This window comes from Camelina sativa, chromosome 7 (assembly GCF_030686135.1).
Source record: "Camelina sativa cultivar CO46 ecotype springtype chromosome 7, ASM3068613v1".
Classification (NCBI taxonomy): Eukaryota; Viridiplantae; Streptophyta; class Magnoliopsida; order Brassicales; family Brassicaceae; genus Camelina; species Camelina sativa.
This window is the reverse complement of record NC_141886.1, coordinates 9,358,199-9,370,414: the sequence shown is the minus strand read 5'-3', so window position 1 is coordinate 9,370,414 and position 12,216 is coordinate 9,358,199. Positions and strand designations below refer to the sequence as shown.

The window sequence follows — 12,216 nt, the reverse complement described above, 5'->3', positions numbered from 1 at the left end:
AGAACTCATGGCTATAGTCTTGGCCATACAAAAATGGCGCCACTACTTGCTGGGAAGGAAATTTCTGGTAAGGACTGATCAGAAGAGCCTTAAGTTCTTATTGGAGCAGAGGGAAATCAACTTGGAGTACCAGCGGTGGCTCACTAAGATACTATGGTTCGAATTTGATATCCACTACAAAACAGGCCTCGAGAACAAAGCCGTAGATGCCTTGTCACGCAAAGAAGTCGTCCCGACACTCTTTGCTCTTTTTGTTCCTACAGCGGTCTAGTTAGAGGAAATTTGCTCCGAGGTGGACAAGGACCTCCAGAAGATTATTAGTGACCTGTGTGCTAATGGGGGTTCCTACCCTGACTACTCATTGGTCCAGGGACGTCTGCTGAGACAGGGTAAACTCATGATTCCTAAAGACTCAGCTATTACGGGTTTGCTCATGCGAGAGTTCCATGAAGGCAAATTTGGAGGCCATGGGGGAGTTCTGAAGACTCAAAAAAGGATTGGTGAACTATTCTTCTGGGAGGGAATGATGACGGATATTAGGCGTCATGTAGCAGCTTGTCAAGTATGTCAACGTTACAAGTATTCGACGCTCTCCCCTGGCGGACTGCTACAACCTTTGCATGTTCAAGAAAGAGTGTGGGAAAACATATCACTGGATTTTGTCGAAGGGTTGCCAAAATCAGTTGGGCACAACGCAGTGCTGGTGGTGGTGGATAGGCTGTCCAACTATGCCCATTTCCTGCTGATAAAACACCCATTCACAGCCACGGAGGTGGAAAACCTGTTCATTCAAGAGGTTATGCGGTTACATGGGTTTCCCGGGTTCATCATATCCGACCGAGTGATATTCATATATTTTACCTTGTTTCCCCTTAGCATATTCACATCTTTTGCATGATTTTCTATCTCATTTTTCTATTAATGTGTAGCTTTAGAACTGTTTATGCATTCGAGTAGATTTGCATTGCATTTGCATAGTTTCTTGCATAAACATGTGATTTTGGATTCTAAGGAGCATGGAAGTGATGGTGAGGAAGATTGGAGCTGTCAAGAGAAGAAAACAAGGGGTTTGGAGCTGAAGAATCAAGGTCCGGAAGTCCACTCGACCACCCACTCGACCAGACACTCGACTGAGTGTGGAGAAAGACTCGACCGGATGGGAGAAGCAGAAGAAGAGGCCACTCGACCAGCACTTGACCAAGCACCTGGTCGAGTTGACCGAGACGCCCACCTATTTTGTCTTTTAGCATTTCTAGGGCTTCCCTTCCTTTTCCTATAAAAGGCCTTGTACCCTGCAGCCACAAAAGGGAGAAACTTTTTAGAGTACAATTCTAGACCTAGTATTTACCCTTTTGAGAATTATTCCTTTTTGCTTTTTATTGCTTAGATCTTTTAGCCACTTTTGCTTATTTTTAAGAAGTCTTTGATACTTGTTGGTTCCATAACTTTCAAAGTATTAAGAATTTGAGTTTGATTTCTTCTTCAATAGTGTAGATCTTCATCTCATCTTTCTAATCATGCAAGTTTCATTGATTTCTGGGTTTATGAATTTGTTTATCATGTTTTGTGATTGTGAGTAGTGGCTTAGGATTTTGAGGATGGATTAGGGTGGATAAAGGTAATGGTTGTTTGGATTGGTCAAGATTGATTGCTTAATATCTCTTCTGGGTTAGATATGCTCTATGCTATTCTTATACTGAGAGGGTAAGGGTAGATCTTAAGCTTCTTAGCATCACACCAGTGTCTAAGTTGTTAGATAAGGCTAATACTAGAGATTATCATGAAGCATGCTAAGAGATTAGATGTTTTGTTGATTTTTGACATTAATGATCTGGTTGTTTAATGCCTGCTTTGATATGTAATAGCTAGTGAGAGCTAGGTCTAAGAAGTATCTTGGATTGATTGTTATTGTCATGAGAATGGATTAACATGTATTAGAAGATCATTGTCTAGAGATAGCTCATTGCTGATTGAGGTTTATTGGCCAATTTAGATAGCCATAGCTTGAGTCCATCCCATGAATCCATCCTTAAGACCTTTCTTTGTTTATTGATTTCCCTGTTTTAAATCCTGTTAATTGATTGATGCTTGCTCTGTTTCAATATCAGCTCTGTTTCTGACATTCGCTCATCAACTCGACCATCCACTTGATCGAGCATCCGATCGAGTGCTTGCTCGAGCTCATTCCAGAGTTCATGTTTTATGTTCTGCATCTTTCTGTTTCATTCCCTGTCTCATTCTAGTTGCATTTCCTGTTGCATTCATTTAGTTTCTGTTTAATTTTGTGGCATTACTTGTTTAGCATTAGTATAATTTATGTTCTTGTTCCTGTTTCATTCTATTACTGCTTTGATCATTCTGTTTACTTTGCATCTAGCATCTTGTTTTAGTAGCTTAACATTCTGCATTTCATTATCATCATTAGGTTGTTAGTGACAAACATCCTTTATATTTTGCTTGACTTAGTTGAGTATTCACATCCTGATTGCTTGCATCACACTCATTATGGTTTGACATCCTTTATGCTACAACTACATAAGGGTAATTGAAACACCTTGCATCCATCTCTTTATTCATCATCATATCATATCTTCCATCATCATCACACAAGAAAGCAAGTTTCACCGAGACAGGGTTTTCACTAGTTAGTTCTGGAGAGAGTTGTCCAGATTGTCAGGAACGAATCTCTGCTTCAGTACCGCCTATCATCCACAGACCGACGGCCAAACGAAGGCCACTAACAGAAGCTTGGAGACTTATCTTTGGTGTTTGGCTGGCAAGCAACCACGAACCTGGGCTAAGTTTCTGCCTTGGGCAGAGTGGTGTTACAACACCTCCTTCCACTCCGCTCTCAAGACGACACCATTCCAGGTGTTGTATGGCAGAGAACCTCCTACACTGTTCAAGTACGAGAATGGCTCTACCTCCAATGCTGATTTGGATAAACAGATGCAGGAGAGAGACGCCGCATTGGGGTTGATCAGAGAACATTTGCACAACGCTCAGCAGCGGATGAAGAAACAAGCGGATGCTCATCGCAGGGAGGTTGAGTTTCAGGTGGGGGACCAGGTTTATCTCAAAATGCGTCCTTTTCGTCGTCGTTCCTTAGCCATTAGACCAAATGAGAAGTTGGCTGCTCGTTTCTATGGAATGTACCGGGTAGAAGCACGGGTTGGAGATGTTGCATATCGTCTCAAATTACCACCAGAGGCAAGATACACCCCACATTCCACATATCTCAACTGAAGAAGGCAGTCGAGGATCAGATGGTTACATCGTACATTCCCACACAGTTGACATAGGAAGGGGTTCTTGAGACAGAGCCCGAAATGGTGTTAGGTACACGCAAGAACCCACATTCTAGACAAGCTGAAGTTATGATCAAATAGAAGGGATTGCCGGATTTTGAAAGTTCATAGGAATGGGTCAGTACAATTAAGGGGCAGTTTCCACTCTTCAACCTTGAGGACAAGGTAAATTTCAAAGGGGAGGGTAATGATACAAATGGAGCTCAACACCCTCCAAGAGAAGATAGCAGGCCTCTTGGAAAAGTTACCATAGTTAAGTAATAATAATCGGGGTAGAGTTAATGTCATTGTCCTACGGCTCTGTGCAATTTTCGACTAGGAGATTATTATCTGTAGAGTATAACTTCTTCAGCATGTCAGGTCTTTGTAATCACATTTCCCATATGAAAAAAATACTAGAAAGAGTGATTTGTGTTGTGAGAATTGTATATTTGAACTTGATATTCCAATTGACTAACGACGAGACAAAAGTTAGAATTAACAAAAAGAATATAAGGGTTTCTTCATAACACCATGTCGAAATATAATCTTCACTCCCAAGTAACCAAAATGATTGAATTATCGATCCCAGATTGATCAAACGTGGCTTTAGCTTTATAATCCAGAGTCTTGAAAACACCCGAAATCGTCTGCACAAGCTTGAACGCCCTTTTCTCTGATTCCTCCATGTGAGAATAACAAAAAGACCAGAGAATCTGAATCGGTTCACTCTTAAGAAACTTTCTCTCCTTTTTTCTCCCCTTTGAAAACCGAATGCAGATACTGCAGACAACGCTTCAATCACAGTCTCTCTTAGGCTCTTCTGTCAAAACCGGGAACTCAAACAGGTCGCTTGACAAACAAGTTTCCTCTTCATATTCGGAAACAGTCATTATCTCATCAAATTCTTACCCGCAAGAAGGAACCAAGATGCTATCAGACGAAAGGACGTGGACCAAATGTTTGCATTCATTCATCAAATTCTTACCCGCAAGAAGGAACCACGATGCTATCAGACAAAACCATTAATTCAATGTTCGCATTCACATCCATGGGTGGAACAATTGACACATCAGTGAACAAAGGACGTTGACCAAATGTTTACTGACTTCATGGTCAAAATTGTAATCGGATTGGCAGTTTACTTCCTCCTCCAGGAAAATCTCCTAAATACAATCAACTGTATATACAGACACTGAGAACGAGAATCAGAACGAGAATCACCTTTTTAATGTTATAATTTTTTGTATTATCATCTTAAATTTATCAAAAAATAATCCCATATATATTTTTTGCAGTGAAAAGATAACAGGTAAATTACCAAAATCAAAAATCATACGAGATGATATTGTGGAAGATATCAAAAACATGCTAAATGAGTAAAATCCATACTCGAAGATTCTGAGAATAACAAAAGATCGTTTTCAAGACACAACTTCGTCAAATGTTCAGCTAAAGTTGATTTCAAGGCGAACTGCAGGTGCTCAAAGTGGTAAAACATACAATCTTCCTACTACATCAGAAGTTGCTGCCTTATATGTTGGGTATTTCGATCTAGAAATGGAGCCAAGAGACATTGTTTTGGAAACAATTGACGGGAAATTAAAAAGAATCAGTGAACTTCACGCTGGATATCTTCCATTACAATATCCACTTTTGTTTCCTTTTGGAGAAGATGGTTACCATATTGATCTAGAACTCAAGAGGACTACAACAACATCCACAAATCCACGTATCAGGGTTTGTATAAGGGAATTTTTTGCATACAAGCTCATGGAAAGTCCAAATCATCCCACAACTTTAATGAGCTCCCGCAAGTTATTTCAGCAGTTTCTGGTAGATGGATTGACGATGATAGAGACCGAAATAATAGGATATTTGAAGCTCAACCAAAAGGCTTTACGTGTTGATAAATACGTAAACGTCGAGGCGGCTGCTGATAAAGGAAACATGAACACCTCAAAGGTTGGTAGGCGTATGGTGCTACCATCTACTTTTATCGGCAGCGCACGATGTACGCAAGAAAGATATATGGATGCAATGGCAGTTTGTCAGCACTTTGGATATCCATATCTATTTATTACTTTCATTTGCAATCCAAAATGGCCAGAAATTACAAGATACCTACAAGCTCGAGGTCACCAATCAACAGACAGAGCTGATATTGTGTCTAGAATCTTTAAGATTAAGCTAGACAATTTGATTGTTGATATAAAAAAAAATAATGTTTTTGGTCCTTCAACAGCAGGTAAAAATATCTAACACTTTTTGTTTTTGTTAGAATAATTGCCTTTAAGTATAGATATATCGTATTGAATTTTTTGCCTTCTATCTTTTTTACAGTTTTGTACCCAATAGAATTTCAGAAAAGAGGACTGCCACATGCCCATATTCTACTATTTTTGCAGAAGGGATCAAAACTTACAACAACTGATGCCATTGACAATATAGTCTCTACTGAAATTCCAGACGAAGCAACAAATCCAACACTCTACAATGTTGTCAAAGAATTTATGATACATGAACCATGTGGGGTTGCAAATCCACATTCACCATGTATGGATAAAGGAAAGTGCACGAAAAAGTTTCCTAAAGAGTTCAACAGCAGCACTTGCATCAACAAAGATGGATTCCTAGTTTACAAGCGAAGAGATGATGGTCGATCAGTTGAAAAAAATGGAACTTTGCTAGACAACCGATATGTCGTTCCTTACAACCCATATCTACTCTTGAAGTATCAAGGCCACATCAATGTTGAATGGTGCAACCAAACAAAAGCAATAAAAGTATTTATTCAAATACATCAACAAGGGAAATGGTCGTGTCTTAGCTACAGCAAAGGACAATCCAACAAGAAATGATGTTGAGTTGCATAACCAAATAGAAAATGATGGATCTTCAGACCCGGTTGTAGAACCAGTTATAGATGAAATTAAGCGTTTCTATGATTTCAGGTGAAGTATTTTTAAAGACTTTATACTACGTCTTTTGTTTTTTAAAGGTTTTTCTTACATTTATCTAATTTCTTTATAGGTTCATTGCACCATGTGAAGCTGCGTGCAGGATTTTTTTGGATTTGAAATACATTATAGTAGTGTTCATATTCAAAGACTGAATATTCATCTAGAAGGAGAGCATATTGTATGTTACGACGAGGATGAAGATGTTGATGATTTCCTAACCAAAGAAGGAAATCAAACCTCGCAATTGTTAGAGTGGATGAAAATTAACAGCTCGGAAGATGAGGAATTAGCATTCGCAAAAGAACCCACTTACGCTCAATTTCCTTCTTGGTTTGTGTGGAAAAAGAGAAACAAGGAATGGACAATCCGAAAAAGAAAAGTTTCGTTCGTGAGAATACATCATTTCACTCCAGCTGCGGGTAAATTTTTCTACATGAGGATGATTTTAAACAAAGCAAAGGGAGCTACAAATTTTGATGATTTATGCACTGTTGATGGAATCATATATCCTTCCTACAAGGAAGCATGTTTTGCTCTGAATCTTCTTGATGATGACTCAGAGTATATTGGTGCAATAACTGAAGCTAGTCAATGGGGATCAGCACACTATATGTGAAGACTATTTGTTATGCTTCTTCTTTCAGAAAGTTTGTCAAGACCAAACCATGTTTGGTTAGAAACATGACATTTACTCTCCGAAGATATCTTATATATGCAGCGGAAAATCTGTAGGACACCAGGTACATATTCATAAGTTTTAAAGCATAATAATACACAACTTTATACAAGCTTAACTGAAATTGATATTTTATATTTTAACTTGCAGATTATCTTATGTCTGATGAGCAAATCAAGAATCAAACTTTGTTTGAGATTGAAAGGCTTTTACTCTCTAATGGAAGTTCTCAAAGAAATTTCACTGAACTACCATTTCCGGATAATAATAATATCCCAGCTGCAATCAATAAACTCATAAGTGATGAACTATGTTGCGACAGACATGCATGTCAAAAGGAGTTTCGTCGTTTGCTACCTTTGTTGAACCTTGATCAGAAGAATATATTTGATCGTATAGCAGTGGATTCAAAAGGAGTATGTCTTTTCTTTGTCTACGGATTTGGATGCACAGGAAAAACGTTTATATGGAAAACCCTATCTACATACATTCGTTCAAAAGGAGAGATTGTCCTAAATGTTTCATCCAGTGCAATGGCGGCATTGTTATTAGAAGGTGGTCGAACAGCTCATTCTCGATTAACAATACCGATACAGGTACACGAGAATTCCACTTGCACCTTTTCTACTGATAGCGATATTGCTGCTTTGATTGAAGAAGCTAAGTTGATCATCTAGGATGAGGCACCAATGATGCATAAACATTGTTTTGAAGCTTTAGATCGATCTTTAAGAGATATTTTGAACCCTGAAAAACCTTTTGGAGGTAAAGTTGTTGTCTTTGGAGGTGATTTTCGTCAGATTTTACCAGTGGTACCTAAGGGGAGTAGAGAACAGATTGTTCAAGCTTCATTATCTTCTTCGTCTTTGTGGAACTCTTGCCAAGTTCTTACATTAACAAAAAACATGAGACTTACTGTGGAGTCAGATCCATTACAAGTGGATCTCATCAAAGAGTTTTCAGAGTGGATACTAAAACTTGGAGATGGTAAACTTTCTGAGCCAAACGACAGTGAAGCGGTGATTGATATACCTGAAGATATGCTTCTGAAAGACTCTTTGGATCCAATTAATTCAATCGCACTTAGCACATATCCGTCATTGCTTCAAAATCTTGATGATGGGGATTATTTCAAGGAACGTGCGATACTATGTCCTAAAAATGATGTCGTTGATGAGGTAAACAATTACATGATGGATCTTCTTTCAGGGGAATCACATCAATATTATAGTTCAGATAAGATATGCAGTTCAGATTCTTCCAACAAGAGAGATGATGGTCTCTCAACATAATACCTTAATTCAATTAAGTGTTCTGGATTGCCAAACCATCTTTTGAAATTGAAGAAGGGAGTTCCTGTTATGTTGCTACGAAACATCGACCAGCAATACGGGTTATGTAATGGAACCAGGCTGCAAATAACTCAACTTGGAAAACATGTCATTGAAGGAAAATTTCTCACTGGGAATAACATCGGCAACAAATTCTATCTTCCAAGAATGCTCTTAATGCCTACAGATTCTAGATTGCCTTTCCGGCTTCAGCGAAGACTGTTCCCAATAGCTCCTTGCTTTGCGATGACAATTAATAAGAGTCAGGGACAAAGTCTCTCCCAAGTCAGGATATACTTGCCGAGACCAGTATTTACACATGGGCAATTGTATGTTGCAGTGTCAAGAGTCAAGAGTAGAAAGGACTTGAAGATTCTTATTGTTGATGAAAATGGTGAAAGGGGAACACAACAACTAACGTTTTGTACAAAGAAATATTCCAAAACATATGAGGTATGTCCTACATCACTCAGATAGAAAACAATTTGTAATATTACTACTTAGTTCTTATAAGTATCTTTTATTTGTATTTATAGTACTTACTGAAAATTTTCTAATAAGTTTTTTTTTTTCACTTAAGGTGCAGATGAGTGCTTGAAAGCTTGAGTTGCAGTTCTCCCTATCTAACATCTCAATTCCTACTATCAAGAACCCTTATGTTGTTTAGTCAATCAAACAAGCTTGAAATCGTTTATGTTTTTTTTTTCTTTATTTACCAGTCAACTTACTACAATGCAACGTTTTGTATTCGTGTCTTTTTTTCTTAAAAACATTTTATCCATGTTAAGAGATGATTTTAAGCAGGTAGAAACAGATAAGAAGAAACCATACCTTCAACTAATGAGGAATGGCAACAGAATCATCTTCACGTTGAAAGTTGTTAACTTTGCTTAACATAGAATAATTGGACTTATAAACGCGTTCTGGAATTCCTTCTCAGATCGAAAAATAAGAAAAGGAAAATGAAAGAAATTATTGCTTTATCATACAATCATCAAATCTACAGCATTCAATTAAAGAATTTGAGGATAAGAAGAAATTGATATATTTACCTAATTAGTAATTAGCATCCGCATAGATTAATTTTTTTCCGTTTCAGTACGACCTCTGGCTGGATCCGTGCTCATGCTTTTTACCTCAATTAAAATTTTGCTGGAATTTTGGGAGTTGTAATATGAACTTTGGATTTATTTAATCAAATACCTTTGCTGAAATTGAAACACTCGGTGGATGATTTAACTCTGCTGAAGATGGAGAGCTTAAGGTCGGTCGGCGCCGATGAGACGAGAATGAGATTAGAAGATAAGATGATAGTTTGATGAAGAAAGACAAAGAAATATTATTTATTTCTTTTTTTAATGTTAAAATTCACCATGTTTAATTAGGTCGTGCAACGCACGGTCCATGACACTAGTGTTTGAATAAGAGACGTGAAGAACCTATAAATTAGTTGCAATTTTTGACTAGGAGATTATTATCTGCAGAGTATAACTTCTTCAACATGTCAGGTCTTTTTGTAATCACATTTCCCATATGAACAAAATACTAGAAAGTGTGATCTGCGTTGTGAGAATTGTATATTTGAACTTGATATTCCAATTGACTAACGACGAGACAAAAGTTAGAATTAACAAAAAGAATATAAGGGTTTCTTCATAACACCATGTCGAAATATAATCTTCACTCCCAAGTAACCGAAATAATTGAATTATCGATCCCAGATTGATCAAACGTGGCGTTAGCTTTATAATCCAGAGTCTTGAAAACACCCGGAATCGTCTGCACAAGCTTGAACGCCCTTTTCTCTGATTCCTCCATGTGAGAATAACAAAAAGACCAGAGAATCTGAAACGGTTCACTCGTAAGAAACTTTCTCTCTTTTCTTCTCCCCTTTGAAAACCGAATGCAGATACTGCAGACAATGCTTCGATCACAGTCTCTCTTAGGCTCTTCTGTCAAAACCGGGAACTCAAACAGGTCGCTTGACAAACAAGTTTCCTCTTCATGTTCGGAAACAGTCATTATCTCATCAAATTCTTACCCGCAAGAAGGAACCACGATGTTATCAGACGAAACATTCACCTCCGTATTGTATGTGATTAAAGTCTTTTCATCTGCTGACTCATCAAAATCATTAAAATCATCGTCCGAAAAAGTAACCATGTCTTGATCTGTTATTATGCGTAGGTTCCTTGCCGTAAAAGCATTCTGTTCATGAGGACTAGCATCAATCTACATCGTCAAATCCTTGAGAAATCTCTCCCTTCCATGAACTCATCTTCTGCCAGTGATGGGATCGATGAGGAGCACCACAGGAAGATCAGAGTGGATCTTGTACAAACTAGTGATTTTTTTTTTCCTTCAGTGATCATAGACTTGCCATAAGACGAACATAGACTCTATGGCTTTAGAAACGCCCTCATTAGTTTTGGATTGGAGGTGAACGAGCAACCATAGATCCTCTCTAAAGGAAGTTGTTTTCGCGTCAGAAAACGAACCATTGACAAGCAGATTCTGAGGAGGACGGTACAAGAAAGACAAACTATAATCGGGTTAGGGAGGTTCAACTGTCAATGTTTGGTTTCTTGGGTTGATGAGAAATAAGAGATTGATGGCTTTATTCAGATCCCAACGTGTTGCCATTAGACACCGTGTAGCAATCTCCACGGTTTGGTCGTCTGTAGCAATCTCGAGGAAAGACTAGTCTTCTCTGTCGGTCAATCTCCACTGTGTCGTTCAAAGAGATAGAGTGAAACAATTGTACTATGAGTTTAATGTTTTGTTTGGACGTCTTTTGCCTATTTACAGTATTTTATTTATATAGAGAACTTTATTGTTTTAATTTCCTTTTTTCCACTCCTATTTGGTTAAAGAAAAAAAAAATCCTTTTCACTTTTATTTGTTTAATAATAGTTTGAAAAAAATATCAATTTTTTTCCACAAATCAATTATATTGATATCAAAAAGTGTTTACAAAATACAGAAACATTCCTATAAAACCGTTGTACGCAAAAAGCTGAAATTGATACAATTTCAGTGAAGGAGTGGAAGTGACCCTGTTGTTATTTAGTTTTATAGGCAACATATAAAATATGTTAAGTCTCCCCCTTCACACACTTTTTATTGGCTATCAGCTTGGTGCTGAAACTCCAAAATGTCATTGACATTACTTTAATTAAGAAAAATAGATCTAATGTTGTTGGAAATGATTCTAGATCTTGTTGCCTTCTTGAGATCGATATACTTGATAATTCCAGCAAGGATTCTCTATGATCATTTAGAAAAATCCATTGTCTTCTCATCCATGATTGTTTCCATGGTGTATGACGTCTCCAATGTCTCCTAAGACTACTTGAAAGTCCTTCATCTTCGTCTCCTAGTATAAGACCAAGAGGACTGTGGACACATTTGTGTTTTGACTTGTTTACACATGTGACTGTCTTTCTTTTAGTCACATTGTCGACTTGAAACTCCATAAGGAGATTGTTGATGAGAGAACATAAGTTCTGTCTTCTGATCATTAAATCAGGTCGTATTCGTCTATTAGTATAAGCGCCCATACCATTTTTTTTCAATCGATTCCGTTGTGTATCTCTCACTATCTTGAAAAACAGTTTGTGTTAAAACCACAAACTCAACAAGGAGACCATCCAAAAAATCAAGATAAACACGCTCATCCCCAATTGGTGCAGAAAAGATCAGATTCAAGCCGGATAAAATGTGAAGTCCCATCAAGATATGAATGAAATTCCATATTCGATCCATTGGAAGACTAATTCCTTCAGCCACCGTGATGAAATTGTTGATTCCAGGATCAAAAACCCAAATGAAAATTTTGTACCTATAGGTAGGGAGACACTCACCGATTGATAATCAGACATTCCACCGGAAAAGGATTAACTCACCGGAAACAAACCTTCTACAAGAAAGGACATCACGATTCCACCAAACCTAAATTA

The 12,216-nt window shown here is 37.8% G+C and overlaps 1 long non-coding RNA gene and 1 pseudogene across 2 annotated transcripts; both read right to left on the bottom strand.

Annotated features, from left to right (window-relative positions):
* Positions 1-888: 888 nt before the first annotated feature.
* Positions 889-9,662, bottom strand: LOC104700810 (uncharacterized). Of its 2 annotated transcripts, none has more exons than XR_015561732.1 (3): positions 9,310-9,574; positions 9,089-9,189; positions 889-1,292 (listed from the first exon to the last, which is right to left on the bottom strand). It is a non-coding gene; the product is annotated as an uncharacterized LOC104700810 (long non-coding RNA). The 2 variants fall into 2 exon arrangements; XR_753650.3 differs by lacking the exon at positions 889-1,292 and adding an exon at positions 3,737-4,467 and having other exon boundaries at positions 9,310-9,662.
* A 275-nt stretch (positions 9,663-9,937) lies between these two features.
* Positions 9,938-12,192, bottom strand: LOC109125419 (putative plant UBX domain-containing protein 15; annotated as a pseudogene).
* Positions 12,193-12,216: the final 24 nt, after the last annotated feature.